A 26404-nucleotide genomic window follows, 5' to 3' on the forward strand; every position below is an offset into this window, starting at 1 on the left:
ATTATTTCAATCTTATGTAGTAATGATGGAGTGTTTCAACCTGGGGTAGAACTGATGGAGTGATTCAATCTGGGTTAGTACTGATGGAGTCGTAAAATCTGGGTTACTACTGATTGAGCTCTTGAAACTGGTTTAGAACTGATGGAGTTGTTCAATCTGGGATAGTATTTATGGATTGTTTCATTCTGTGGTATTACTGATGGAATGGTTCATACTGGGGAAGTATTGATGGAGTGTTTCAATCTGGGGTAGTACTGTTGGAGTGTTTAAATCTGGGGTAGTACTGATGGAGAGTTTCAATCTGGGGTAGTACTGATGGAGTGTTTCAATCTGGGGTAGTACTGATGGAGTGTTTAATTCTGGGGTAGTACTGATGGAGTGCTTCAATCTGCTGTAGTTCTGATGGAGTAGTTCAACCTGCGGTAGGACTGATGGAGTGGTTCTATATGGGGTAGCAAGATGGGGTGGTTCAATCTGGGGCAGTACTTTTGTGATGGCTCAGTCCGTGGTAGTACTGATCGAGTGGTTCACTATAGGTTAGTACTGATGGAGTTGTTCAACCTGTGGTAGGACTAATGGAGTGGTTCAGTCTTGGGTAGTACAGATGGAGTTGTTCAGTCTGGGGTAGTACTAATGGAGTGTTTCAATCTGGGCTAGTACTGATGTAGTAGTTCAACCGGAGGTAGGACTGATGGAGTGGTTCAATATGGGTTAGTACTGATGGATTATTTCAATCTTATGTAGTAATGATGGAGTGTTTCAACCTGGGGTAGAACTGATGGAGTGATTCAATCTGGGGTAGTAATGATGGAATGTTTACATCTGGGGTAGTTTTGAGGAATTGGTTCAGTCTGGGTTAGTACTGATGGTGTGGTTCAATCTGGGGTAGTTCTGATGGAGTGGTTCAGTCTGGGGTAGTACTGATGGAGTTGTTCAATCTGGGTAGTGCTGATGGAGTGTTTTAATCTGGGGTAGTAATGATAGAGTGTTTCGATCTGGGGTAGTACCGATGGATTCGTTCAATACGGGTTAGTACTGATGGAGTTTTTCAATCTGGGGAAGAACTGATGGAATGGTTCAATCTGAGGTAGTAATGATGGAGTGTTTCCATCTGGGGTAGTTTTGATGTATTGGTTCATTCTGGCTTAGTACTGATGGAGTCGTAAAATCTGGGTTAGTACTGATTCAGCAGTTGAAACTGGTTTAGAACTGATGGAGTTGTTCAATCTGGGATAGTATTTATGGATTGTTTCATTCTGTGGTATTACTGATGGAATGGTTCAGACTGGGGAAGTATTGATGGAGTGGTTCAATCTGGGGTAGTACTGATGGAGTGTTTAATTCTGGGGTACTACTGATGGAGTTGTTCAATCTGGGGTAGTACTGATGGAGTGGTTCAATCTGTGGTAGCTCTGATGGAGTGATTCAATCTGGGTTAGTACTGATGGAGTCGTAAAATCTGGGTTACTACTGATTGAGCTGTTGAAACTGGTTTAGAACTGATGGAGTTGTTCAATCTGGGATAGTATTTATGGATTGTTTCATTCTGTGGTATTACTGATGGAATGGTTCATACTGGGGAAGTATTGATGGAGTGTTTCAATCTGGCGTAGTACTGTTGGAGTGTTTAAATCTGGGGTAGTGCTGATGGAGAGTTTCAATCTGGGGTAGTACTGATGGAGTGTTTCAATCTGGGGTAGTACTGATGGAGTGGTTCAGTCTGTTGTAGTACTGATGGAGTGGTTCAGTATGGGGTAGTACTGATGGAGTTGTTCAAGCTGCGGTAGTACTGATGGAGTTTTTAATCTGCGGTAGTACTGATGGAGTGTTTAAATCTGGGGTAGTACTGATGGAGTGGTGCAGTATGGGGTAGTACAGATTGAGTTGTTCAGTCTGGGGTAGTACTGATGGAGTGGTGCAGTATGGGGTAGTACTGATGGAGTTGTTCAATCTGGGGTAGTACTGATGGAGTGGTGCAGTATGGGGTAGTACTGATGGAGTTGTTCAATCTGGGGTAGTACTGATGGATTGTTTCAATCTGGGGTAGTACTGATGGAGTGGTGCAGTATGGGGTAGTACTGATGGAGTTGTTCAATCTGGGGCAGTACTGAAGGAGTGTTTAAATCTGGGGTAGTACTGATTTGAGTGTTTCAATCTGGGGTAGTACTGATGGAGTGTTTCAATCTGGGGTAGTTCTGATGGAGTGGTGCAGTCTGGGGTAGCACTGATGGATTGGTTCAGTCTGTTGTAGTTCTGATGGAGTGTTTCAGTCTGGGGTAGTACTGATGGAGTTGTTCCCTCTGGGGTAGTACTGTTGGATAGGTTCAATCTGGGGTAGTACTGATGGAGTGGTTCAATCTGGCGTAGTACTGATGGGTTGGTTCATTCTGAGGTACTACTGATGGACTGTTTCAGTCTGGGGTGGTATTGATGGAGTTGTTCAATCTGAGGTAGGACTGATGGAGTGGTTCAATATGGATTAGTACTGATGGATTATTTCAATCTTATGTAGTAATGATGGAGTGTTTCAACCTGGGGTAGAACTGATGGAGTGATTCAATCTGTGTTAGTACTGATGGAGTCGTAAAATCTGGGTTACTACTGATTGAGCTGTTGGAACTGGTTTAGAACTGATGGAGTTGTTCAATCTGGGATAGTATTTATGGATTGTTTCATTCTGTGGTATTACTGATGGAATGGTTCATACTGGGGAAGTATTGATGGAGTGTTTCAATCTGGGGTAGTACTGTTGGAGTGTTTAAATCTGGGGTAGTACTGATGGAGAGTTTCAATCTGGGGTAGTACTGATGGAGTGTTTCAATCTGGGGTAGTACTGATGGAGTGTTTAATTCTGGGGTAGTACTGATGGAGTGCTTCAATCTGCTGTAGTTCTGATGGAGTAGTTCAACCTGCGGTAGGACTGATGGAGTCGTTCTATATGGGGTAGCAAGATGGGGTGGTTCAATCTGGGGCAGTACTTTTGTGATGGCTCAGTCTGTGGTAGTACTGATCGAGTGGTTCACTATAGGTTAGTACTGATGGAGTTGATAACCTGCGGTAGGACTAATGGAGTGGTTCAGTCTTGGGTAGTACAGATGGAGTTGTTCAGTCTGGGGTAGTGCTAATGGAGTGTTTCAATCTGGGCTAGTACTGATGGAGTCGTAAAATCTGGGTTACTACTGATTGAGCTGTTGAAACCGGTTTAGAACTGATGGAGTTGTTCAATCTGGGATAGTATTTATGGATTGTTTCATTCTGTGGTATTACTGATGGAATGGTTCATACTGGGGAAGTATTGATGGAGTGTTTCAATCTGGGGTAGTACTGTTGGAGTGTTTAAATCTGGGGTAGTGCTGATGGAGAGTTTCAATCTGGGGTAGTACTGATGGAGTGTTTCAATCTGCGGTAGTACTGATGGAGTGATTAATTCTGGGGTAGTACTGATGGAGTGCTTCAAGCTGGGGTAGTACTGTTGGAGTGGTTCAATCTGGGGTAGTTCTGATGGATTGGTTCAGTCTGTTGTAGTACTGATGGAGTGGTTCAGTCTGTTGTTGTACTGATGGAGTGGTTCAGTCTGGGGTAGTACTGATGGAGTGGTGCAGTATGGGGTAGTACTGATGGAGTGTTTCAACCTGGGGTAGTACTGATGGAGTGTTTAATTCTTGCGTAGTACTGATGGAGTGCTTCAAGCTGGGGTAGTACTGTTGGAGTGGTTCAATCTGGGGTAGTTCTGATGGATTGGTTCAGTCTGTTGTAGTACTGATGGAGTGGTTCAGTCTGTTGTAGTACTGATGGAGTGGTTCAGTCTGGGGTAGTACTGATGGAGTTGTTCAATCTGGGGTAGTACTGATGGAGTGTTTCAACCTGGGGTAGTACTGATGGAGTGTTTCAGTCTGGGGTAGTACTGATGGAGTTGTTCAATCTGGGTAGTGCTGATGGAGTGTTTCAATCTGGGGTAGTAATGATAGAGAGTTTCGATCTGGGGTAGTACCGATGGATTGGTTCAATCTGGGTTAGTACTGATGGAGTCGTAAAATCTGGGTTACTACTGATTGAGCTGTTGAAACTGGTTTAGAACTGATGGAGTTGTTCAATCTGGGATAGTATTTATGGATTGTTTCATTCTGTGGTATTACTGATGGAATGGTTCATACTGGGGAAGTATTGATGGAGTGTTTCAATCAGGGGTAGTACTGTTGGAGTGTTTAAATCTGGGGTAGTGCTGATGGAGAGTTTCAATCTGGGGTAGTACTGATGGAGTGTTTCAATCTGGGGTAGTACTGATGGAGTGGTTCAGTCTGTTGTAGTACTGATGGAGTGGTTCAGTATGGGGTAGTACTGATGGAGTTGTTCAAGCTGCGGTAGTACTGATGGAGTGTTTAATCTGCGGTAGTACTGATGGAGTGTTTAAATCTGGGGTAGTACTGATGGAGTTGTGCAGTATGGGGTAGTACAGATGGAGTTGTTCAGTCTGGGGTAGTACTGATGGAGTGGTGCAGTATGGGGTAGTACTGATGGAGTTGTTCAATCTGGGGTAGTACTGATGGAGTGGTGCAGTATGGGGTAGTACTGATGGAGTTGTTCAATCTGGGGTAGTACTGATGGATTGTTTCAATCTGGGGAAGTACTGATGGAGTAGTGCAGTATGGGGTAGTACTGATGGAGTTGTTCAATCTGGGGCAGTACTGATGGAGTGTTTAAATCTGGGGTAGTACTGATTTGAGTGTTTCAATCTGGGGTAGTACTGATGGAGTGTTTCAATCTGGGGTAGTTCTGATGGAGTGGTGCAGTCTGGGGTAGCACTGATGGATTGGTTCAGTCTGTTGTAGTACTGATGGAGTGGTTCAGTCCGGGGTAGTACTGATGAAGTTGTTCAATCTGGGGTAGTACTGATGGCGAGGTTCAATCTGGGGTAGCTCTGATGAAGTGTAACAATGTGGTGTAGTACTGATGGAGTTGTTCCCTCTGGGGTAGTACTGTTGGATAGGTTCAATCTGGGGTAGTACTGATGGAGTGGTTCAATCTGGCGTAGTACTGATGGGTTGGTTCATTCTGAGGTACTACTGATGGACTGTTTCAGTCTGGGGTGGTATTGATGGAGTTGTTCAATCTGAGGTAGGACTGATGGAGTGGTTCAATATGGATTAGTACTGATGGATTATTTCAATCTCATGTAGTAATGATGGAGTGTTTCAACCTGGGGTAGAACTGATGGAGTGATTCAATCTGGGTTAGTACTGATGGAGTCGTAAAATCTGGGTTACTACTGATTGAGCTGTTGAAACTGGTTTAGAACTGATGGAGTGTTTCAATCTGGGGTAGTACTGATCGAGTGGTTCAGTCTGTTGTAGTACTGATGGAGTGGTTCAGTATGGGGTAGTACTGATGGAGTTGTTCAAGCTGCGGTAGTACTGATGGAGTGTTTAATCTGCGGTAGTACTGATGGAGTGTTTAAATCTGGGGTAGTACTGATGGAGTGGTGCAGTATGGGGTAGTACAGATGGAGTTGTTCAATCTGGGGTAGTACTGATGGAGTGGTGCAGTATGGGGTAGTACTGATGGAGTTGTTCAATCTGGGGTAGTACTGATGGAGTGGTGCAGTATGGGGTAGTACTGATGGAGTTGTTCAATCTGGGGTAGTACTGATGGATTGTTTCAATCTGGGGTAGTACTGATGGAGTGGTGCAGTATGGGGTAGTACTGATGGAGTTCTTCAATCTGGGGCAGTACTGATGGAGTGTTTAAATCTGGGGTAGTACTGATTTGAGTGTTTCAATCTGGGGTAGTACTGATGGAGTGTATCAATCTGGGGTAGTTCTGATGGAGTGGTGCAGTCTGGGGTAGCACTGATGGATTGGTTCAGTCTGTTGTAGTACTGATGGAGTGGTTCAGTCTGGGGTAGTACTGATGAAGTTGTTCAATCTGGGGTAGTACTGATGGCGAGGTTCAATCTGGGGTAGCTCTGATGAAGTGTAACAATCTGGTGTAGTACTGATGGAGTTGTTCCCTCTGGGGTAGTACTGTTGGATAGGTTCAATCTGGGGTAGTACTGATGGAGTGGTTCAATCTGGCGTAGTACTGATGGGTTGGTTCATTCTGAGGTACTACTGATGGACTGTTTCAGTCTGGGGTGGTATTGATGGAGTTGTTCAATCTGAGGTAGGACTGATGGAGTGGTTCAATATGGATTAGTACTGATGGATTATTTCAATCTCATGTAGTAATGATGGAGTGTTTAAACCTGGGGTAGAACTGATGGAGTGATTCAATCTCGGTTAGTACTGATGGAGTCGTAAAATCTGGGTTACTACTGATTGAGCTGTTGAAACTGGTTTAGAACTGATGGAGTTGTTCAATCTGGGATAGTATTTATGGATTGTTTCATTCTGTGGTATTACTGATGGAATGGTTCATACTGGGGAAGTATTGATGGAGTGTTTCAATCTGGGGTAGTACTGTTGGAGTGTTTAAATCTGGGGTAGTACTGATGGAGAGTTTCAATCTAGGGTAGTACTGATGGAGTGTTTCAATCTGGGGTAGTACTGATGGAGTGTTTAATTCTGGGGTAGTACTGATGGAGTGCTTCAATCTGCTGTAGTTCTGATGGAGTAGTTCAACCTGCGGTAGGACTGATGGAGTGGTTCTATACGGGGTAGCAAGATGGGGTGGTTCAATCTGGGGCAGTACTTTTGTGATGGCTCAGTCTGTGGTAGTACTGATCGAGTGGTTCACTATAGGTTAGTACTGATGGAGTTGTTCAACATGCGGTAGGACTAATGGAGTGGTTCAGTCTTGGGTAGTACAGATGGAGTTGTTCAGTCTGGGGTAGTACTACTGGAGTGTTTCAATCTGGGCTAGTACTGATGTAGTAGTTTAACCGGAGGTAGGACTGATGGAGTGGTTCAATATGGGGTAGTACTGATGGATTATTTCAATCTTATGTAGTAATGATGGAGTGTTTCAACCTGGGGTAGAACTGATGGAGTGATTCAATCTGGGGTAGTAATGATGGAATGTTTACATCTGGGGTAGTTTTGATGGATTGGTTCAGTCTGGGTTAGTACTGATGGTGTGGTTCAATCTGGGGTAGTTCTGATGGAGTGCTTCAGTCTGGGGTAGTACTGATGGAGTTGTTCAATCTGGGTAGTGCTGATGGAGTGTTTTAATCTGGGGTAGTAATGATAGAGTGTATCGATCTGGGGTAGTACCGATGGATTCGTTCAATACGGGTTAGTACTGATGGAGTTTTTCAATCTGGGGTAGAACTGATGGAATGGTTCAATCTGATGTAGTAATGATGGAGTGTTTCCATCTGGGGTAGTTTTGATGTATTGGTTCATTCTGGCTTAGTACTGATGGAGTCGTAAAATCTGGGTTAGTACTGATTGAGCAGTTGAAACTGGTTTAGAACTGATGGAGTTGTTCAATCTGGGATAGTATTTATGGATTGTTTCATTCTGTGGTATTACTGATGGAATGGTTCAGACTGGGGAAGTATTGATGGAGTGGTTCAATCTGGGGTAGTACTGATGGAGTGTTTAATTCTGGGGTACTACTGATGGAGTTGTTCAATCTGGGGTAGTACTGATGGAGTGGTTCAATCTGTGGTAGCTCTGATGAAGTGTATCAATCTAGGGTAGTACTGATGGAGATGTTCCCTCTGGGTAGTGCTGATGGAGAGTTTCAATCTGGGGTAGTAATGATAGAGAGTTTCGATCTGGGGTAGTACCGATGGATTGGTTCAATCTGGGTTAGTACTGATGGAGTCGTAAAATCTGGGTTACTACTGATTGAGCTGTTGAAACTGGTTTAGAACTGATGGAGTTGTTCAATCTGGGATAGTATTTATGGATTGTTTCATTCTGTGGTATTACTGATGGAATGGTTCATACTGGGGAAGTATTGATGGAGTGTTTCAATCTGGGGTAGTACTGATGGGTTGGTTCATTCTGAGGTACTCCTGATGGACTGTTTCAGTCTGGGGTGGTATTGATGGAGTTGTTCAATCTGAGGTAGGACTGATGGAGTGGTTCAGTCTGTTGTAGTACTGATGGAGTGGTTCAGTATGGGGTAGTACTGATGGAGTTGTTCAAGCTGCGGTAGTACTGATGGAGTGTTTAATCTGCGGTAGTACTGATGGAGTGTTTAAATCTGGGGTAGTACTGATGGAGTGGTGCAGTATGGGGTAGTACAGATGGAGTTGTTCAGTCTGGGGTAGTACTGATGGAGTGGTGCAGTATGGGGTAGTACTGATGGAGTTGTTCAATCTGGGGTAGTACTGATGGAGTGGTGCAGTATGGGGTAGTACTGATGGAGTTGTTCAATCTGGGGTAGTACTGATGGAGTGTTTCAATCTGGGGTAGTTCTGATGGAGTGGTGCAGTCTGGGGTAGCACTGATGGATTGGTTCAGTCTGTTGTAGTACTGATGGAGTGGTTCAGTCTGGGGTAGTACTGATGAAGTTGTTCAATCTGGGGTAGTACTGATGGCGAGGTTCAATCTGGGGTAGCTCTGATGAAGTGTAACAATCTGGTGTAGTACTGATGGAGTTGTTCCCTCTGGGGTAGTACTGTTGGATAGGTTCAATCTGGGGTAGTACTGATGGAGTGCTTCAATCTGGCGTAGTACTGATGGGTTGGTTCATTCTGAGGTACTACTGATGGACTGTTTCAGTCTGGGGTGGTATTGATGGAGTAGTTCAATCTGTGGTAGGACTGATGGAGTGGTTCAATATGGATTAGTACTGATGGATTATTTCAATCTTATGTAGTAATGATGGAGTGTTTCAACCTGGGGTAGAACTGATGGAGTGATTCAATCTGGGTTAGTACTGATGGAGTCGTAAAATCTGGGTTACTACTGATTGAGCTGTTGAAACTGGTTTAGAACTGATGGAGTTGTTCAATCTGGGATAGTATTTATGGATTGTTTCATTCTGTGGTATTACTGATGGAATGGTTCATACTGGGGAAGTATTGATGGAGTGTTTCAATCTGGGGTAGTACTGTTGGAGTGTTTAAATCTGGGGTAGTACTGATGGAGAGTTTCAATCTGGGGTAGTACTGATGGAGTGTTTCAATCTGGGGTAGTACTGATGGAGTGTTTAATTCTGGGGTAGTACTGATGGAGTGCTTCAATCTGCTGTAGTTCTGATGGAGTAGTTCAACCTGCGGTAGGACTAAATGGAGTGGTTCTATATGGGGTAGCAAGATGGGGTGGTTCAATCTGGGGCAGTACTTTTGTGATGGCTCAGTCTGTGGTAGTACTGATCGAGTGGTTCACTATAGGTTAGTACTGATGGAGTTGTTCAACCTGCGGTAGGACTAATGGAGTGGTTCAGTCTTGGGTAGTACAGATGGAGTTGTTCAGTCTGGGGTAGTGCTAATGGAGTGTTTCAATCTGGGCTAGTACTGATGGAGTGTTTAATTCTGGGGTAGTACTGATGGAGTGCTTCAAGCTGGGGTAGTACTGTTGGAGTGGTTCAATCTGGGGTAGTTCTGATGGATTGGTTCAGTCTGTTGTAGTACTGATGGAGTGGTTCAGTCTGTTGTTGTACTGATGGAGTGGTTCAGTCTGGGGTAGTACTGATGGAGTGGTGCAGTATGGGGTAGTACTGATGTAGTGTTTCAACCTGGAGTAGTACTGATGGAGTGGTTCAGTCTGGGGTAGTACTGATGGAGTTGTTCAATCTGGGTAGTGCTGATGGAGTGTTTCAATCTGGGGTAGTAATGATAGAGTGTTTCGATCTGGGGTAGTACCGATGGATTGGTTCAATCTGGGTTAGTACTGATGGAGTCGTAAAATCTGGGTTACTACTGATTGAGCTGTTGAAACTGGTTTAGAACTGATGGAGTTGTTCAATCTGGGATAGTATTTATGGATTGTTTCATTCTGTGGTATTACTGATGGAATGGTTCATACTGGGGAAGTATTGATGGAGTGTTTCAATCTGGGGTAGTACTGTTGGAGTGTTTAAATCTGGGTTAGTACTGATGGAGAGTTTCAATCTGGGGTAGTACTGATGGAGTGTTTCAATCTGGGGTAGTACTGATGGAGTGTTTAATTCTGGGGTAGTACTGATGGAGTGCTTCAAGCTGGGGTAGTACTGTTGGAGTGGTTCAATCTGGGGTAGTTCTGATGGATTGGTTCAGTCTGTTGTAGTACTGATGGAGTGGTTCAGTCTGTTGTAGTACTGATGGAGTGGTTCAGTCTGGGGTAGTACTGATGGAGTTGTTCAATCTGGGGTAGTACTGATGGAGTGTTTCAACCTGGGGTAGTACTGATGGAGTGTTTCAGTCTGGGGTAGTACTGATGGAGTTGTTCAATCTGGGTAGTGCTGATGGAGTGTTTCAATCTGGGGTAGTAATGATAGAGAGTTTCAATCTGGGGTAGTACCGATGGATTGGTTCAATCTGGGTTAGTACTGATGGAGTCGTAAAATCTGGGTTACTACTGATTGAGCTGTTGAAACTGGTTTAGAACTGATGGAGTTGTTCAATCTGGGATAGTATTTATGGATTGTTTCATTCTGTGGTATTACTGATGGAATGGTTCATACTGGGGAAGTATTGATGGAGTGTTTCAATCTGGGGTAGTACTGTTGGAGTGTTTAAATCTGGGGTAGTTCTGATGGAGTGGTGCAGTCTGGGGTAGCATTGATGGATTGGTTCAGTCTGTTGTAGTACTGATGGAGTGGTTCAGTCTGGGGTAGTACTGATGAAGTTGTTCAATCTGGGGTAGTACTGATGGCGAGGTTCAATCTGGGGTAGCTCTGATGAAGTGTAACAATCTGGTGTAGTACTGATGGAGTTGTTCCCTCTGGGGTAGTACTGTTGGATAGGTTCAATCTGGGGTAGTACTGATGGAGTGGTTCAATCTGGCGTAGTACTGATGGGTTGGTTCATTCTGAGGTACTACTGATGGACTGTTTCAGTCTGGGGTGGTATTGATGGAGTTGTTCAATCTGAGGTAGGACTGATGGAGTGGTTCAATATGGATTAGTACTGATGGATTATTTCAATCTCATGTAGTAATGATGGAGTGTTTAAACCTGGGGTAGAACTGATGGAGTGATTCAATCTGGGTTAGTACTGATGGAGTCGTAAAATCTGGGTTAGTACTGATTGAGCAGTTGAAACTGGTTTAGAACTGATGGAGTTGTTCAATCTGGGATAGTATTTATGGATTGTTTCATTCTGTGGTATTACTGATGGAATGGTTCAGACTGGGGAAGTATTGATGGAGTGGTTCAATCTGGGGTAGTACTGATGGAGTGTTTAATTCTGGGGTACTACTGATGGAGTTGTTCAATCTGGGGTAGTACTGATGGAGTGGTTCAATCTGTGGTAGCTCTGATGAAGTGTATCAATCTAGGGTAGTACTGATGGAGATGTTCCCTCTGGGTAGTGCTGATGGAGAGTTTCAATCTGGGGTAGTAATGATAGAGAGTTTCGATCTGGGGTAGTACCGATGGATTGGTTCAATCTGGGTTAGTACTGATGGAGTCGTAAAATCTGGGTTACTACTGATTGAGCTGTTGAAACTGGTTTAGAACTGATGGAGTTGTTCAATCTGGGATAGTATTTATGGATTGTTTCATTCTGTGGTATTACTGATGGAATGGTTCATACTGGGGAAGTATTGATGGAGTGTTTCAATCTGGGGTAGTACTGATGGGTTGGTTCATTCTGAGGTACTCCTGATGGACTGTTTCAGTCTGGGGTGGTATTGATGGAGTTGTTCAATCTGAGGTAGGACTGATGGAGTGGTTCAGTCTGTTGTAGTACTGATGGAGTGGTTCAGTATGGGGTAGTACTGATGGAGTTGTTCAAGCTGCGGTAGTACTGATGGAGTGTTTAATCTGCGGTAGTACTGATGGAGTGTTTAAATCTGGGGTAGTACTGATGGAGTGGTGCAGTATGGGGTAGTACAGATGGAGTTGTTCAGTCTGGGGTAGTACTGATGGAGTGGTGCAGTATGGGGTAGTACTGATGGAGTTGTTCAATCTGGGGTAGTACTGATGGAGTGGTGCAGTATGGGGTAGTACTGATGGAGTTGTTCAATCTGGGGTAGTACTGATGGATTGTTTCAATCTGGGGTAGTACTGATGGAGTGGTGCAGTATGGGGTAGTACTGATGGAGTTGTTCAATCTGGGGCAGTACTGATGGAGTGTTTAAATCTGGGGTAGTACTGATTTGAGTGTTTCAATCTGGGGTAGTACTGATGGAGTGTTTCAATCTGGGGTAGTTCTGATGGAGTGGTGCAGTCTGGGGTAGCACTGATGGATTGGTTCAGTCTGTTGTAGTACTGATGGAGTGGTTCAGTCTGGGGTAGTACTGATGAAGTTGTTCAATCTGGGGTAGTACTGATGGCGAGGTTCAATCTGGGGTAGCTCTGATGAAGTGTAACAATCTAGTGTAGTACTGATGGAGTTGTTCCCTCTGGGGTAGTACTGTTGGATAGGTTCAATCTGGGGTAGTACTGATGGAGTGGTTCAATCTGGCGTAGTACTGATGGGTTGGTTCATTCTGAGGTACTACTGATGGACTGTTTCAGTCTGGGGTGGTATTGATGGAGTTGTTCAATCTGAGGTAGGACTGATGGAGTGGTTCAATATGGATTAGTACTGATGGATTATTTCAATCTCATGTAGTAATGATGGAGTGTTTAAACCTGGGGTAGAACTGATGGAGTGATTCAATCTCGGTTAGTACTGATGGAGTCGTAAAATCTGGGTTACTACTGATTGAGCTGTTGAAACTGGTTTAGAACTGATGGAGTTGTTCAATCTGGGATAGTATTTATGGATTGTTTCCTTCTGTGGTATTACTGATGGAATGGTTCATACTGGGGAAGTATTGATGGAGTGTTTCAATCTGGGGTAGTACTGTTGGAGTGTTTAAATCTGGGGTAGTACTGATGGAGAGTTTCAATCTGGGGTAGTACTGATGGAGTGTTTCAATCTGGGGTAGTACTGATGGAGTGTTTAATTCTGGGGTAGTACTGATGGAGTGCTTCAATCTGCTGTAGTTCTGATGGAGTAGTTCAACCTGCGGTAGGACTGATGGAGTGGTTCTATACGGGGTAGCAAGATGGGGTGGTTCAATCTGGGGCAGTACTTTTGTGATGGCTCAGTCTGTGGTAGTACTGATCGAGTGGTTCACTATAGGTTAGTACTGATGGAGTTGTTCAACATGCGGTAGGACTAATGGAGTGGTTCAGTCTTGGGTAGTACAGATGGAGTTGTTCAGTCTGGGGTAGTACTACTGGAGTGTTTCAATCTGGGCTAGTACTGATGTAGTAGTTTAACCGGAGGTAGGACTGATGGAGTGGTTCAATATGGGGTAGTACTGATGGATTATTTCAATCTTATGTAGTAATGATGGAGTGTTTCAACCTGGGGTAGAACTGATGGAGTGATTCAATCTGGGGTAGTAATGATGGAATGTTTACATCTGGGGTAGTTTTGATGGATTGGTTCAGTCTGGGTTAGTACTGATGGTGTGGTTCAATCTGGGGTAGTTCTGATGGAGTGCTTCAGTCTGGGGTAGTACTGATGGAGTTGTTCAATCTGGGTAGTGCTGATGGAGTGTTTTAATCTGGGGTAGTAATGATAGAGTGTATCGATCTGGGGTAGTACCGATGGATTCGTTCAATACGGGTTAGTACTGATGGAGTTTTTCAATCTGGGGTAGAACTGATGGAATGGTTCAATCTGATGTAGTAATGATGGAGTGTTTCCATCTGGGGTAGTTTTGATGTATTGGTTCATTCTGGCTTAGTACTGATGGAGTCGTAAAATCTGGGTTAGTACTGATTGAGCAGTTGAAACTTGTTTAGAACTGATGGAGTTGTTCAATCTGGGATAGTATTTATGGATTGTTTCATTCTGTGGTATTACTGATGGAATGGTTCAGACTGGGGAAGTATTGATGGAGTGGTTCAATCTGGGGTAGTACTGATGGAGTGTTTAATTCTGGGGTACTACTGATGGAGTTGTTCAATCTGGGGTAGTACTGATGGAGTGGTTCAATCTGTGGTAGCTCTGATGAAGTGTATCAATCTAGGGTAGTACTGATGGAGATGTTCCCTCTGGGTAGTGCTGATGGAGAGTTTCAATCTGGGGTAGTAATGATAGAGTGTTTCGATCTGGGGTAGTACCGATGGATTGGTTCAATCTGGGTTAGTACTGATGGAGTCGTAAAATCTGGGTTACTACTGATTGAGCTGTTGAAACTGGTTTAGAACTGATGGAGTTGTTCAATCTGGGATAGTATTTATGGATTGTTTCATTCTGTGGTATTACTGATGGAATGGTTCATACTGGGGAAGTATTGATGGAGTGTTTCAATCTGGGGTAGTACTGATGGGTTGGTTCATTCTGAGGTACTCCTGATGGACTGTTTCAGTCTGGGGTGGTATTGATGGAGTTGTTCAATCTGAGGTAGGACTGATGGAGTGGTTCAGTCTGTTGTAGTACTGATGGAGTGGTTCAGTATGGGGTAGTACTGATGGAGTTGTTCAAGCTGCGGTAGTACTGATGGAGTGTTTAATCTGCGGTAGTACTGATGGAGTGTTTAAATCTGGGGTAGTACTGATGGAGTGGTGCAGTATGGGGTAGTACAGATGGAGTTGTTCAGTCTGGGGTAGTACTGATGGAGTGGTGCAGTATGGGGTAGTACTGATGGAGTTGTTCAATCTGGGGTAGTACTGATGGAGTGGTGCAGTATGGGGTAGTACTGATGGAGTTGTTCAATCTGGGGTAGTACTGATGGAGTGTTTCAATCTGGGGTAGTTCTGATGGAGTGGTGCAGTCTGGGGTAGCACTGATGGATTGGTTCAGTCTGTTGTAGTACTGATGGAGTGGTTCAGTCTGGGGTAGTACTGATGAAGTTGTTCAATCTGGGGTAGTACTGATGGCGAGGTTCAATCTGGGGTAGCTCTGATGAAGTGTAACAATCTGGTGTAGTACTGATGGAGTTGTTCCCTCTGGGGTAGTACTGTTGGATAGGTTCAATCTGGGGTAGTACTGATGGAGTGCTTCAATCTGGCGTAGTACTGATGGGTTGGTTCATTCTGAGGTACTACTGATGGACTGTTTCAGTCTGGGGTGGTATTGATGGAGTAGTTCAATCTGAGGTAGGACTGATGGAGTGGTTCAATATGGATTAGTACTGATGGATTATTTCAATCTTATGTAGTAATGATGGAGTGTTTCAACCTGGGGTAGAACTGATGGAGTGATTCAATCTGGGTTAGTACTGATGGAGTCGTAAAATCTGGGTTACTACTGATTGAGCTGTTGAAACTGGTTTAGAACTGATGGAGTTGTTCAATCTGGGATAGTATTTATGGATTGTTTCATTCTGTGGTATTACTGATGGAATGGTTCATACTGGGGAAGTATTGATGGAGTGTTTCAATCTGGGGTAGTACTGTTGGAGTGTTTAAATCTGGGGTAGTACTGATGGAGAGTTTCAATCTGGGGTAGTACTGATGGAGTGTTTCAATCTGGGGTAGTACTGATGGAGTGTTTAATTCTGGGGTAGTACTGATGGAGTGCTTCAATCTGCTGTAGTTCTGATGGAGTAGTTCAACCTGCGGTAGGACTAAATGGAGTGGTTCTATATGGGGTAGCAAGATGGGGTGGTTCAATCTGGGGCAGTACTTTTGTGATGGCTCAGTCTGTGGTAGTACTGATCGAGTGGTTCACTATAGGTTAGTACTGATGGAGTTGTTCAACCTGCGGTAGGACTAATGGAGTGGTTCAGTCTTGGGTAGTACAGATGGAGTTGTTCAGTCTGGGGTAGTGCTAATGGAGTGTTTCAATCTGGGCTAGTACTGATGGAGTGTTTAATTCTGGGGTAGTACTGATGGAGTGCTTCAAGCTGGGGTAGTACTGTTGGAGTGGTTCAATCTGGGGTAGTTCTGATGGATTGGTTCAGTCTGTTGTAGTACTGATGGAGTGGTTCAGTCTGTTGTTGTACTGATGGAGTGGTTCAGTCTGGGGTAGTACTGATGGAGTGGTGCAGTATGGGGTAGTACTGATGGAGTGTTTCAACCTGGGGTAGTACTGATGGAGTGTTTCAGTCTGGGGTAGTACTGATGGAGTTGTTCAATCTGGGTAGTGCTGATGGAGTGTTTCAATCTGGGGTAGTAATGATAGAGAGTTTCAATCTGGGGTAGTACCGATGGATTGGTTCAATCTGGGTTAGTACTGATGGAGTCGTAAAATCTGGGTTACTACTGATTGAGCTGTTGAAACTGGTTTAGAACTGATGGAGTTGTTCAATCTGGGATAGTATTTATGGATTGTTTCATTCTGTGGTATTACTGATGGAATGGTTCATACTGGGGAAGTATTGATGGAGTGTTTCAATCTGGGGTAGTACTGTTGGAGTGTTTAAATCTGGGGTAGTTCTGATGGAGTGGTGCAGTCTGGGGTAGCATTGATGGATTGGTTCAGTCTGTTGTAGTACTGATGGAGTGGTTCAGTCTGGGGTAGTACTGATGAAGTTGTTCAATCTGGGGTAGTACTGATGGCGAGGTTCAATCTGGGGTAGCTCTGATGAAGTGTAACAATCTGGTGTAGTACTGATGGAGTTGTTCCCTCTGGGGTAGTACTGTTGGATAGGTTCAATCTGGGGTAGTACTGATGGAGTGGTTCAATCTGGCGTAGTACTGATGGGTTGGTTCATTCTGAGGTACTACTGATGGACTGTTTCAGTCTGGGGTGGTATTGATGGAGTTGTTCAATCTGAGGTAGGACTGATGGAGTGGTTCAATATGGATTAGTACTGATGGATTATTTCAATCTCATGTAGTAATGATGGAGTGTTTAAACCTGGGGTAGAACTGATGGAGTGATTCAATCTGGGTTAGTACTGATGGAGTCGTAAAATCTGGGTTAGTACTGATTGAGCAGTTGAAACTGGTTTAGAACTGATGGAGTTGTTCAATCTGGGATAGTATTTATGGATTGTTTCATTCTGTGGTATTACTGATGGAATGGTTCAGACTGGGGAAGTATTGATGGAGTGGTTCAATCTGGGGTAGTACTGATGGAGTGTTTAATTCTGGGGTACTACTGATGGAGTTGTTCAATCTGGGGTAGTACTGATGGAGTGGTTCAATCTGTGGTAGCTCTGATGAAGTGTATCAATCTAGGGTAGTACTGATGGAGATGTTCCCTCTGGGTAGTGCTGATGGAGAGTTTCAATCTGGGGTAGTAATGATAGAGAGTTTCGATCTGGGGTAGTACCGATGGATTGGTTCAATCTGGGTTAGTACTGATGGAGTCGTAAAATCTGGGTTACTACTGATTGAGCTGTTGAAACTGGTTTAGAACTGATGGAGTTGTTCAATCTGGGATAGTATTTATGGATTGTTTCATTCTGTGGTATTACTGATGGAATGGTTCATACTGGGGAAGTATTGATGGAGTGTTTCAATCTGGGGTAGTACTGATGGGTTGGTTCATTCTGAGGTACTCCTGATGGACTGTTTCAGTCTGGGGTGGTATTGATGGAGTTGTTCAATCTGAGGTAGGACTGATGGAGTGGTTCAGTCTGTTGTAGTACTGATGGAGTGGTTCAGTATGGGGTAGTACTGATGGAGTTGTTCAAGCTGCGGTAGTACTGATGGAGTGTTTAATCTGCGGTAGTACTGATGGAGTGTTTAAATCTGGGGTAGTACTGATGGAGTGGTGCAGTATGGGGTAGTACAGATGGAGTTGTTCAGTCTGGGGTAGTACTGATGGAGTGGTGCAGTATGGGGTAGTACTGATGGAGTTGTTCAATCTGGGGTAGTACTGATGGAGTGGTGCAGTATGGGGTAGTACTGATGGAGTTGTTCAATCTGGGGTAGTACTGATGGATTGTTTCAATCTGGGGTAGTACTGATGGAGTGGTGCAGTATGGGGTAGTACTGATGGAGTTGTTCAATCTGGGGCAGTACTGATGGAGTGTTTAAATCTGGGGTAGTACTGATTTGAGTGTTTCAATCTGGGGTAGTACTGATGGAGTGTTTCAATCTGGGGTAGTTCTGATGGAGTGGTGCAGTCTGGGGTAGCACTGATGGATTGGTTCAGTCTGGGGTAGTACTGATGAAGTTGTTCAATCTGGGGTAGTACTGATGGCGAGGTTCAATCTGGGGTAGCTCTGATGAAGTGTAACAATCTGGTGTAGTACTGATGGAGTTGTTCCCTCTGGGGTAGTACTGTTGGATAGGTTCAATCTGGGGTAGTACTGATGGAGTGCTTCAATCTGGCGTAGTACTGATGGGTTGGTTCATTCTGAGGTACTACTGATGGACTGTTTCAGTCTGGGGTGGTATTGATGGAGTAGTTCAATCTGAGGTAGGACTGATGGAGTGGTTCAATATGGATTAGTACTGATGGATTATTTCAATCTTATGTAGTAATGATGGAGTGTTTCAACCTGGGGTAGAACTGATGGAGTGATTCAATCTGGGTTAGTACTGATGGAGTCGTAAAATCTGGGTTACTACTGATTGAGCTGTTGAAACTGGTTTAGAACTGATGGAGTTGTTCAATCTGGGATAGTATTTATGGATTGTTTCATTCTGTGGTATTACTGATGGAATGGTTCATACTGGGGAAGTATTGATGGAGTGTTTCAATCTGGGGTAGTACTGTTGGAGTGTTTAAATCTGGGGTAGTACTGATGGAGAGTTTCAATCTGGGGTAGTACTGATGGAGTGTTTCAATCTGGGGTAGTACTGATGGAGTGTTTAATTCTGGGGTAGTACTGATGGAGTGCTTCAATCTGCTGTAGTTCTGATGGAGTAGTTCAACCTGCGGTAGGACTGATGGAGTGGTTCTATATGGGGTAGCAAGATGGGGTGGTTCAATCTGGGGCTGTACTTTTGTGATGGCTCAGTCTGTGGTAGTACTGATCGAGTGGTTCACTATAGGTTAGTACTGATGGAGTTGTTCAACCTGCGGTAGGACTAATGGAGTGGTTCAGTCTTGGGTAGTACAGATGGAGTTGTTCAGTCTGGGGTAGTACTACTGGAGTGTTTCAATCTGGGCTAGTACTGATGTAGTAGTTCAACCGGAGGTAGGACTGATGGAGTGGTTCAATATGGGGTAGTACTGATGGATTATTTCAATCTTATGTAGTAATGATGGAGTGTTTCAACCTGGGGTAGAACTGATGGAGTGATTCAATCTGGGGTAGTAATGATGGAATGTTTACATCTGGGGTAGTTTTGATGGATTGGTTCAGTCTGGGTTAGTACTGATGGTGTGGTTCAATCTGGGGTAGTTCTGATGGAGTGGTTCAGTCTGGGGTAGTACTGATGGAGTTGTTCAATCTGGGTAGTGCTGATGGAGTGTTTTAATCTGGGGTAGTAATGATAGAGTGTATCGATCTTGGGTAGTACCGATGGATTCGTTCAATACGGGTTAGTACTGATGGAGTTTTTCAATCTGGGGTAGAACTGATGGAATGGTTCAATCTGATGTAGTAATGATGGAGTGTTTCCATCTGGGGTAGTTTTGATGTATTGGTTCATTCTGGCTTAGTACTGATGGAGTCGTAAAATCTGGGTTAGTACTGATTGAGCAGTTGAAACTGGTTTAGAACTGATGGAGTTGTTCAATCTGGGATAGTATTTATGGATTGTTTCATTCTGTGGTATTACTGATGGAATGGTTCAGACTGGGGAAGTATTGATGGAGTGGTTCAATCTGGGGTAGTACTGATGGAGTGTTTAATTCTGGGGTACTACTGATGGAGTTGTTCAATCTGGGGTAGTACTGATGGAGTGGTTCAATCTGTGGTAGCTCTGATGAAGTGTATCAATCTAGGGTAGTACTGATGGAGATGTTCCCTCTGGGTAGTGCTGATGGAGAGTTTCAATCTGGGGTAGTAATGATAGAGAGTTTCGATCTGGGGTAGTACCGATGGATTGGTTCAATCTGGGTTAGTACTGATGGAGTCGTAAAATCTGGGTTACTACTGATTGAGCTGTTGAAACTGGTTTAGAACTGATGGAGTTGTTCAATCTGGGATAGTATTTATGGATTGTTTCATTCTGTGGTATTACTGATGGAATGGTTCATACTGGGGAAGTATTGATGGAGTGTTTCAATCTGGGGTAGTACTGATGGGTTGGTTCATTCTGAGGTACTCCTGATGGACTGTTTCAGTCTGGGGTGGTATTGATGGAGTTGTTCAATCTGAGGTAGGACTGATGGAGTGGTTCAGTCTGTTGTAGTACTGATGGAGTGGTTCAGTATGGGGTAGTACTAATGGAGTTGTTCAAGCTGCGGTAGTACTGATGGAGTGTTTAATCTGCGGTAGTACTGATGGAGTGTTTAAATCTGGGGTAGTACTGATGGAGTGGTGCAGTATGGGGTAGTACAGATGGAGTTGTTCAGTCTGGGGTAGTACTGATGGAGTGGTGCAGTATGGGGTAGTACTGATGGAGTTGTTCAATCTGGGGTAGTACTGATGGAGTGGTGCAGTATGGGGTAGTACTGATGGAGTTGTTCAATCTGGGGTAGTACTGATGGATTGTTTCAATCTGGGGTAGTACTGATGGAGTGGTGCAGTATGGGGTAGTACTGATGGAGTTGTTCAATCTGGGGCAGTACTGATGGAGTGTTTAAATCTGGGGTAGTACTGATTTGAGTGTTTCAATCTGGGGTAGTACTGATGGAGTGTTTCAATCTGGGGTAGTTCTGATGGAGTGGTGCAGTCTGGGGTAGCACTGATGGATTGGTTCAGTCTGTTGTAGTACTGATGGAGTGGTTCAGTCTGGGGTAGTACTGATGAAGTTGTTCAATCTGGGGTAGTACTGATGGCGAGGTTCAATCTGGGGTAGCTCTGATGAAGTGTAACAATCTTGTGTAGTACTGATGGAGTTGTTCCCTCTGGGGTAGTACTGTTGGATAGGTTCAATCTGGGGTAGTACTGATGGAGTGGTTCAATCTGGCGTAGTACTGATGGGTTGGTTCATTCTGAGGTACTACTGATGGACTGTTTCAGTCTGGGGTGGTATTGATGGAGTAGTTCAATCTGAGGTAGGACTGATGGAGTGGTTCAGTCTGTTGTAGTACTGATGGATTATTTCAATCTTATGTAGTAATGATGGAGTGTTTCAACCTGGGGTAGAACTGATGGAGTGATTCAATCTGGGTTAGTACTGATGGAGTCGTAAAATCTGGGTTACTACTGATTGAGCTGTTGAAACTGGTTTAGAACTGATGGAGTTGTTCAATCTGGGATAGTATTTATGGATTGTTTCATTCTGTGGTATTACTGATGGAATGGTTCATACTGGGGAAGTATTGATGGAGTGTTTCAATCTGGGGTAGTACTGTTGGAGTGTTTAAATCTGGGGTAGTACTGATGGAGAGTTTCAATCTGGGGTAGTACTGATGGAGTGTTTCAATCTGGGGTAGTACTGATGGAGTGTTTAATTCTGGGGTAGTACTGATGGAGTGCTTCAATCTGCTGTAGTTCTGATGGAGTAGTTCAACCTGCGGTAGGACTGATGGAGTGGTTCTATATGGGGTAGCAAGATGGGGTGGTTCAATCTGGGGCAGTACTTTTGTGATGGCTCAGTCTGTGGTAGTACTGATCGAGTGGTTCACTATAGGTTAGTACTGATGGAGTTGTTCAACCTGCGGTAGGACTAATGGAGTGGTTCAGTCTTGGGTAGTACAGATGGAGTTGTTCAGTCTGGGGTAGTACTACTGGAGTGTTTCAATCTGGGCTAGTACTGATGTAGTAGTTCAACCGGAGGTAGGACTGATGGAGTGGTTCAATATGGGGTAGTACTGATGGATTATTTCAATCTTATGTAGTAATGATGGAGTGTTTCAACCTGGGGTAGAACTGATGGAGTGATTCAATCTGGGGTAGTAATGATGGAATGTTTACATCTGGGGTAGTTTTGATGGATTGGTTCAGTCTGGGTTAGTACTGATGGTGTGGTTCAATCTGGGGTAGTTCTGATGGAGTGGTTCAGTCTGGGGTAGTACTGATGGAGTTGTTCAATCTGGGTAGTGCTGATGGAGTGTTTTAATCTGGGGTAGTAATGATAGAGTGTATCGATCTTGGGTAGTACCGATGGATTCGTTCAATACGGGTTAGTACTGATGGAGTTTTTCAATCTGGGGTAGAACTGATGGAATAGTTCAATCTGATGTAGTAATGATGGAGTGTTTCCATCTGGGGTAGTTTTGATGTATTGGTTCATTCTGGCTTAGTACTGATGGAGTCGTAAAATCTGGGTTAGTACTGATTGAGCAGTTGAAACTGGTTTAGAACTGATGGAGTTGTTCAATCTGGGATAGTATTTATGGATTGTTTCATTCTGTGGTATTACTGGTGGAATGGTTCAGACTGGGGAAGTATTGATGGAGTGGTTCAATCTGGGGTAGTACTGATGGAGTGTTTAATTCTGGGGTACTACTGATGGAGTTGTTCAATCTGGGGTAGTACTGATGGAGTGGTTCAATCTGTGGTAGCTCTGATGAAGTGTATCAATCTAGGGTAGTACTGATGGAGATGTTCCCTCTGGGTAGTGCTGATGGAGAGTTTCAATCTGGGGTAGTAATGATAGAGAGTTTCGATCTGGGGTAGTACCGATGGATTGGTTCAATCTGGGTTAGTACTGATGGAGTCGTAAAATCTGGGTTACTACTGATTGAGCTGTTGAAACTGGTTTAGAACTGATGGAGTTGTTCAATCTGGGATAGTATTTATGGATTGTTTCATTCTGTGGTATTACTGATGGAATGGTTCATACTGGGGAAGTATTGATGGAGTGTTTCAATCTGGGGTAGTACTGATGGGTTGGTTCATTCTGAGGTACTCCTGATGGACTGTTTCAGTCTGGGGTGGTATTGATGGAGTTGTTCAATCTGAGGTACGACTGATGGAGTGGTTCAGTCTGTTGTAGTACTGATGGAGTGGTTCAGTATGGGGTAGTACTGATGGAGTTGTTCAAGCTGCGGTAGTACTGATGGAGTGTTTAATCTGCGGTATTACTGATGGAGTGTTTAAATCTGGGGTAGTACTGATGGAGTGGTGCAGTATGGGGTAGTACAGATGGAGTTGTTCAGTCTGGGGCAGTACTGATGGAGTGGTGCAGTATGGGGTAGTACTGATGGAGTTGTTCAATCTGGGGTAGTACTGATGGAGTGGTGCAGTATGGGGTAGTACTGATGGAGTTGTTCAATCTGGGGTAGTACTGATGGATTGTTTCAATCTGGGGTAGTACTGATGGAGTGGTGCAGTATGGGGTAGTACTGATGGAGTTGTTCAATCTGGGGCAGTACTGATGGAGTGTTTAAATCTGGGGTAGTACTGATTTGAGTGTTTCAATCTGGGGTAGTACTGATGGAGTGTTTCAATCTGGGGTAGTTCTGATGGAGTGGTGCAGTCTGGGGTAGCACTGATGGATTGGTTCAGTCTGTTGTAGTACTGATGGAGTGGTTCAGTCTGGGGTAGTACTGATGAAGTTGTTCAATCTGGGGTAGTACTGATGGCGAGGTTCAATCTGGGGTAGCTCTGATGAAGTGTAACAATCTGGTGTAGTACTGATGGAGTTGTTCCCTCTGGGGTAGTACTGTTGGATAGGTTCAATCTGGGGTAGTACTGATGGAGTGGTTCAATCTGGCGTAGTACTGATGGGTTGGTTCATTCTGAGGTACTACTGATGGACTGTTTCAGTCTGGGGTGGTATTGATGGAGTAGTTCAATCTGAGGTAGGACTGATGGAGTGGTTCAATATGGATTAGTACTGATGGATTATTTCAATCTTATGTAGTAATGATGGAGTGTTTCAACCTGGGGTAGAACTGATGGAGTGATTCAATCTGGGTTAGTACTGATGGAGTCGTAAAATCTGGGTTACTACTGATTGAGCTGTTGAAACTGGTTTAGAACTGATGGAGTTGTTCAATCTGGGATAGTATTTATGGATTGTTTCATTCTGTGGTATTACTGATGGAATGGTTCATACTGGGGAAGTATTGATGGAGTGTTTCAATCTGGGGTAGTACTGTTGGAGTGTTTAAATCTGGGGTAGTACTGATGGAGAGTTTCAATCTGGGGTAGTACTGATGGAGTGTTTCAATCTGGGGTAGTACTGATGGAGTGTTTAATTCTGGGGTAGTACTGATGGAGTGCTTCAATCTGCTGTAGTTCTGATGGAGTAGTTCAACCTGCGGTAGGACTGATGGAGTGGTTCTATATGGGGTAGCAAGATGGGGTGGTTCAATCTGGGGCAGTACTTTTGTGATGGCTCAGTCTGTGGTAGTACTGATCGAGTGGTTCACAATAGGTTAGTACTGATGGAGTTGTTCAACCTGCGGTAGGACTAATGGAGTGGTTCAGTCTTGGGTAGTACAGATGGAGTTGTTCAGTCTGGGGTAGTGCTAATGGAGTGTTTCAATCTGGGCTAGTACTGATGGAGTGTTTAATTCTGGGGTAGTACTGATGGAGTGCATCAAGCTGGGGTAGTACTGTTGGAGTGGTTCAATCTGGGGTAGTTCTGATGGATTGGTTCAGTCTGTTGTAGTACTGATGGAGTGGTTCAGTCTGTTGTTGTACTGATGGAGTGGTTCAGTCTGGGGTAGTACTGATGGAGTGGTGCAGTATGGGGTAGTACTGATGGAGTGTTTCAACCTGGAGTAGTAGTGATGGAGTGGTTCAGTCTGGGGTAGTACTGATGGAGTTGTTCAATCTGGGTAGTGCTGATGGAGTGTTTCAATCTGGGGTAGTAATGATAGAGTGTTTCGATCTGGGGTAGTACCGATGGATTGGTTCAATCTGGGTTAGTACTGATGGAGTCGTAAAATCTGGGTTACTACTGATTGAGCTGTTGAAACTGGTTTAGAACTGATGGAGTTGTTCAATCTGGGATAGTATTTATGGATTGTTTCATTCTGTGGTATTACTGATGGAATGGTTCATACTGGGGAAGTATTGATGGAGTGTTTCAATCTGGGGTAGTACTGTTGGAGTGTTTAAATCTGGATTAGTACTGATGGAGAGTTTCAATCTGGGGTAGTACTGATGGAGTGTTTCAATCTGGGGTAGTACTGATGGAGTGTTTAATTCTGGGGTAGTACTGATGGAGTGCTTCAGGCTGGGGTAGTACTGTTGGAGTGGTTCAATCTGGGGTAGTTCTGATGGATTGGTTCAGTCTGTTGTAGTACTGATGGAGTGGTTCAGTCTGTTGTAGTACTGATGGAGTGGTTCAGTCTGGGGTAGTACTGATGGAGTTGTTCAATCTGGGGTAGTACTGATGGAGTGTTTCAACCTGGGGTAGTACTGATGGAGTGTTTCAGTCTGGGGTAGTACTGATGGAGTTGTTCAATCTGGGTAGTGCTGATGGAGTGTTTCAATCTGGGGTAGTAATGATAGAGAGTTTCGATCTGGGGTAGTACCGATGGATTGGTTCAATCTGGGTTAGTACTGATGGAGTCGTAAAATCTGGGTTACTACTGATTGAGCTGTTGAAACTGGTTTAGAACTGATGGAGTTGTTCAATCTGGGATAGTATTTATGGATTGTTTCATTCTGTGGTATTACTGATGGAATGGTTCATACTGGGGAAGTATTGATGGAGTGTTTCAATCTGGGGTAGTACTGTTGGAGTGTTTAAATCTGGGGTAGTTCTGATGGAGTGGTGCAGTCTGGGGTAGCACTGATGGATTGGTTCAGTCTGTTGTAGTACTGATGGAGTGGTTCAGTCTGGGGTAGTACTGATGAAGTTGTTCAATCTGGGGTAGCTCTGATGAAGTGTAACAATCTGGTGTAGTACTGATGGAGTTGTTCCCTCTGGGGTAGTACTGTTGGATAGGTTCAATCTGGGGTAGTACTGATGGAGTGGTTCAATCTGGCGTAGTACTGATGGGTTGGTTCATTCTGAGGTACTACTGATGGACTGTTTCAGTCTGGGGTGGTATTGATGGAGTTGTTCAATCTGAGGTAGGACTGATGGAGTGGTTCAATATGGATTAGTACTGATGGATTATTTCAATCTCATGTAGTAATGATGGAGTGTTTAAACCTGGGGTAGAACTGATGGAGTGATTCAATCTGGGTTAGTACTGATGGAGTCGTAAAATCTGGGTTACTACTGATTGAGCTGTTGAAACTGGTTTAGAACTGATGGAGTTGTTCAATCTGGGATAGTATTTATGGATTGTTTCATTCTGTGGTATTACTGATGGAATGGTTCATACTGGGGAAGTATTGATGGAGTGTTTCAATCTGGGGTAGTACTGTTGGAGTGTTTAAATCTGGGGTAGTACTGATGGAGAGTTTCAATCTGGGGTAGTACTGATGGAGTGTTTCAATCTGGGGTAGTACTGATGGAGTGTTTAATTCTGGGGTAGTACTGATGGAGTGCTTCAATC

This window comes from Hemitrygon akajei, unplaced genomic scaffold, assembly GCF_048418815.1.
Source record: "Hemitrygon akajei unplaced genomic scaffold, sHemAka1.3 Scf000150, whole genome shotgun sequence".
Taxonomy (NCBI): domain Eukaryota; kingdom Metazoa; phylum Chordata; class Chondrichthyes; order Myliobatiformes; family Dasyatidae; genus Hemitrygon; species Hemitrygon akajei.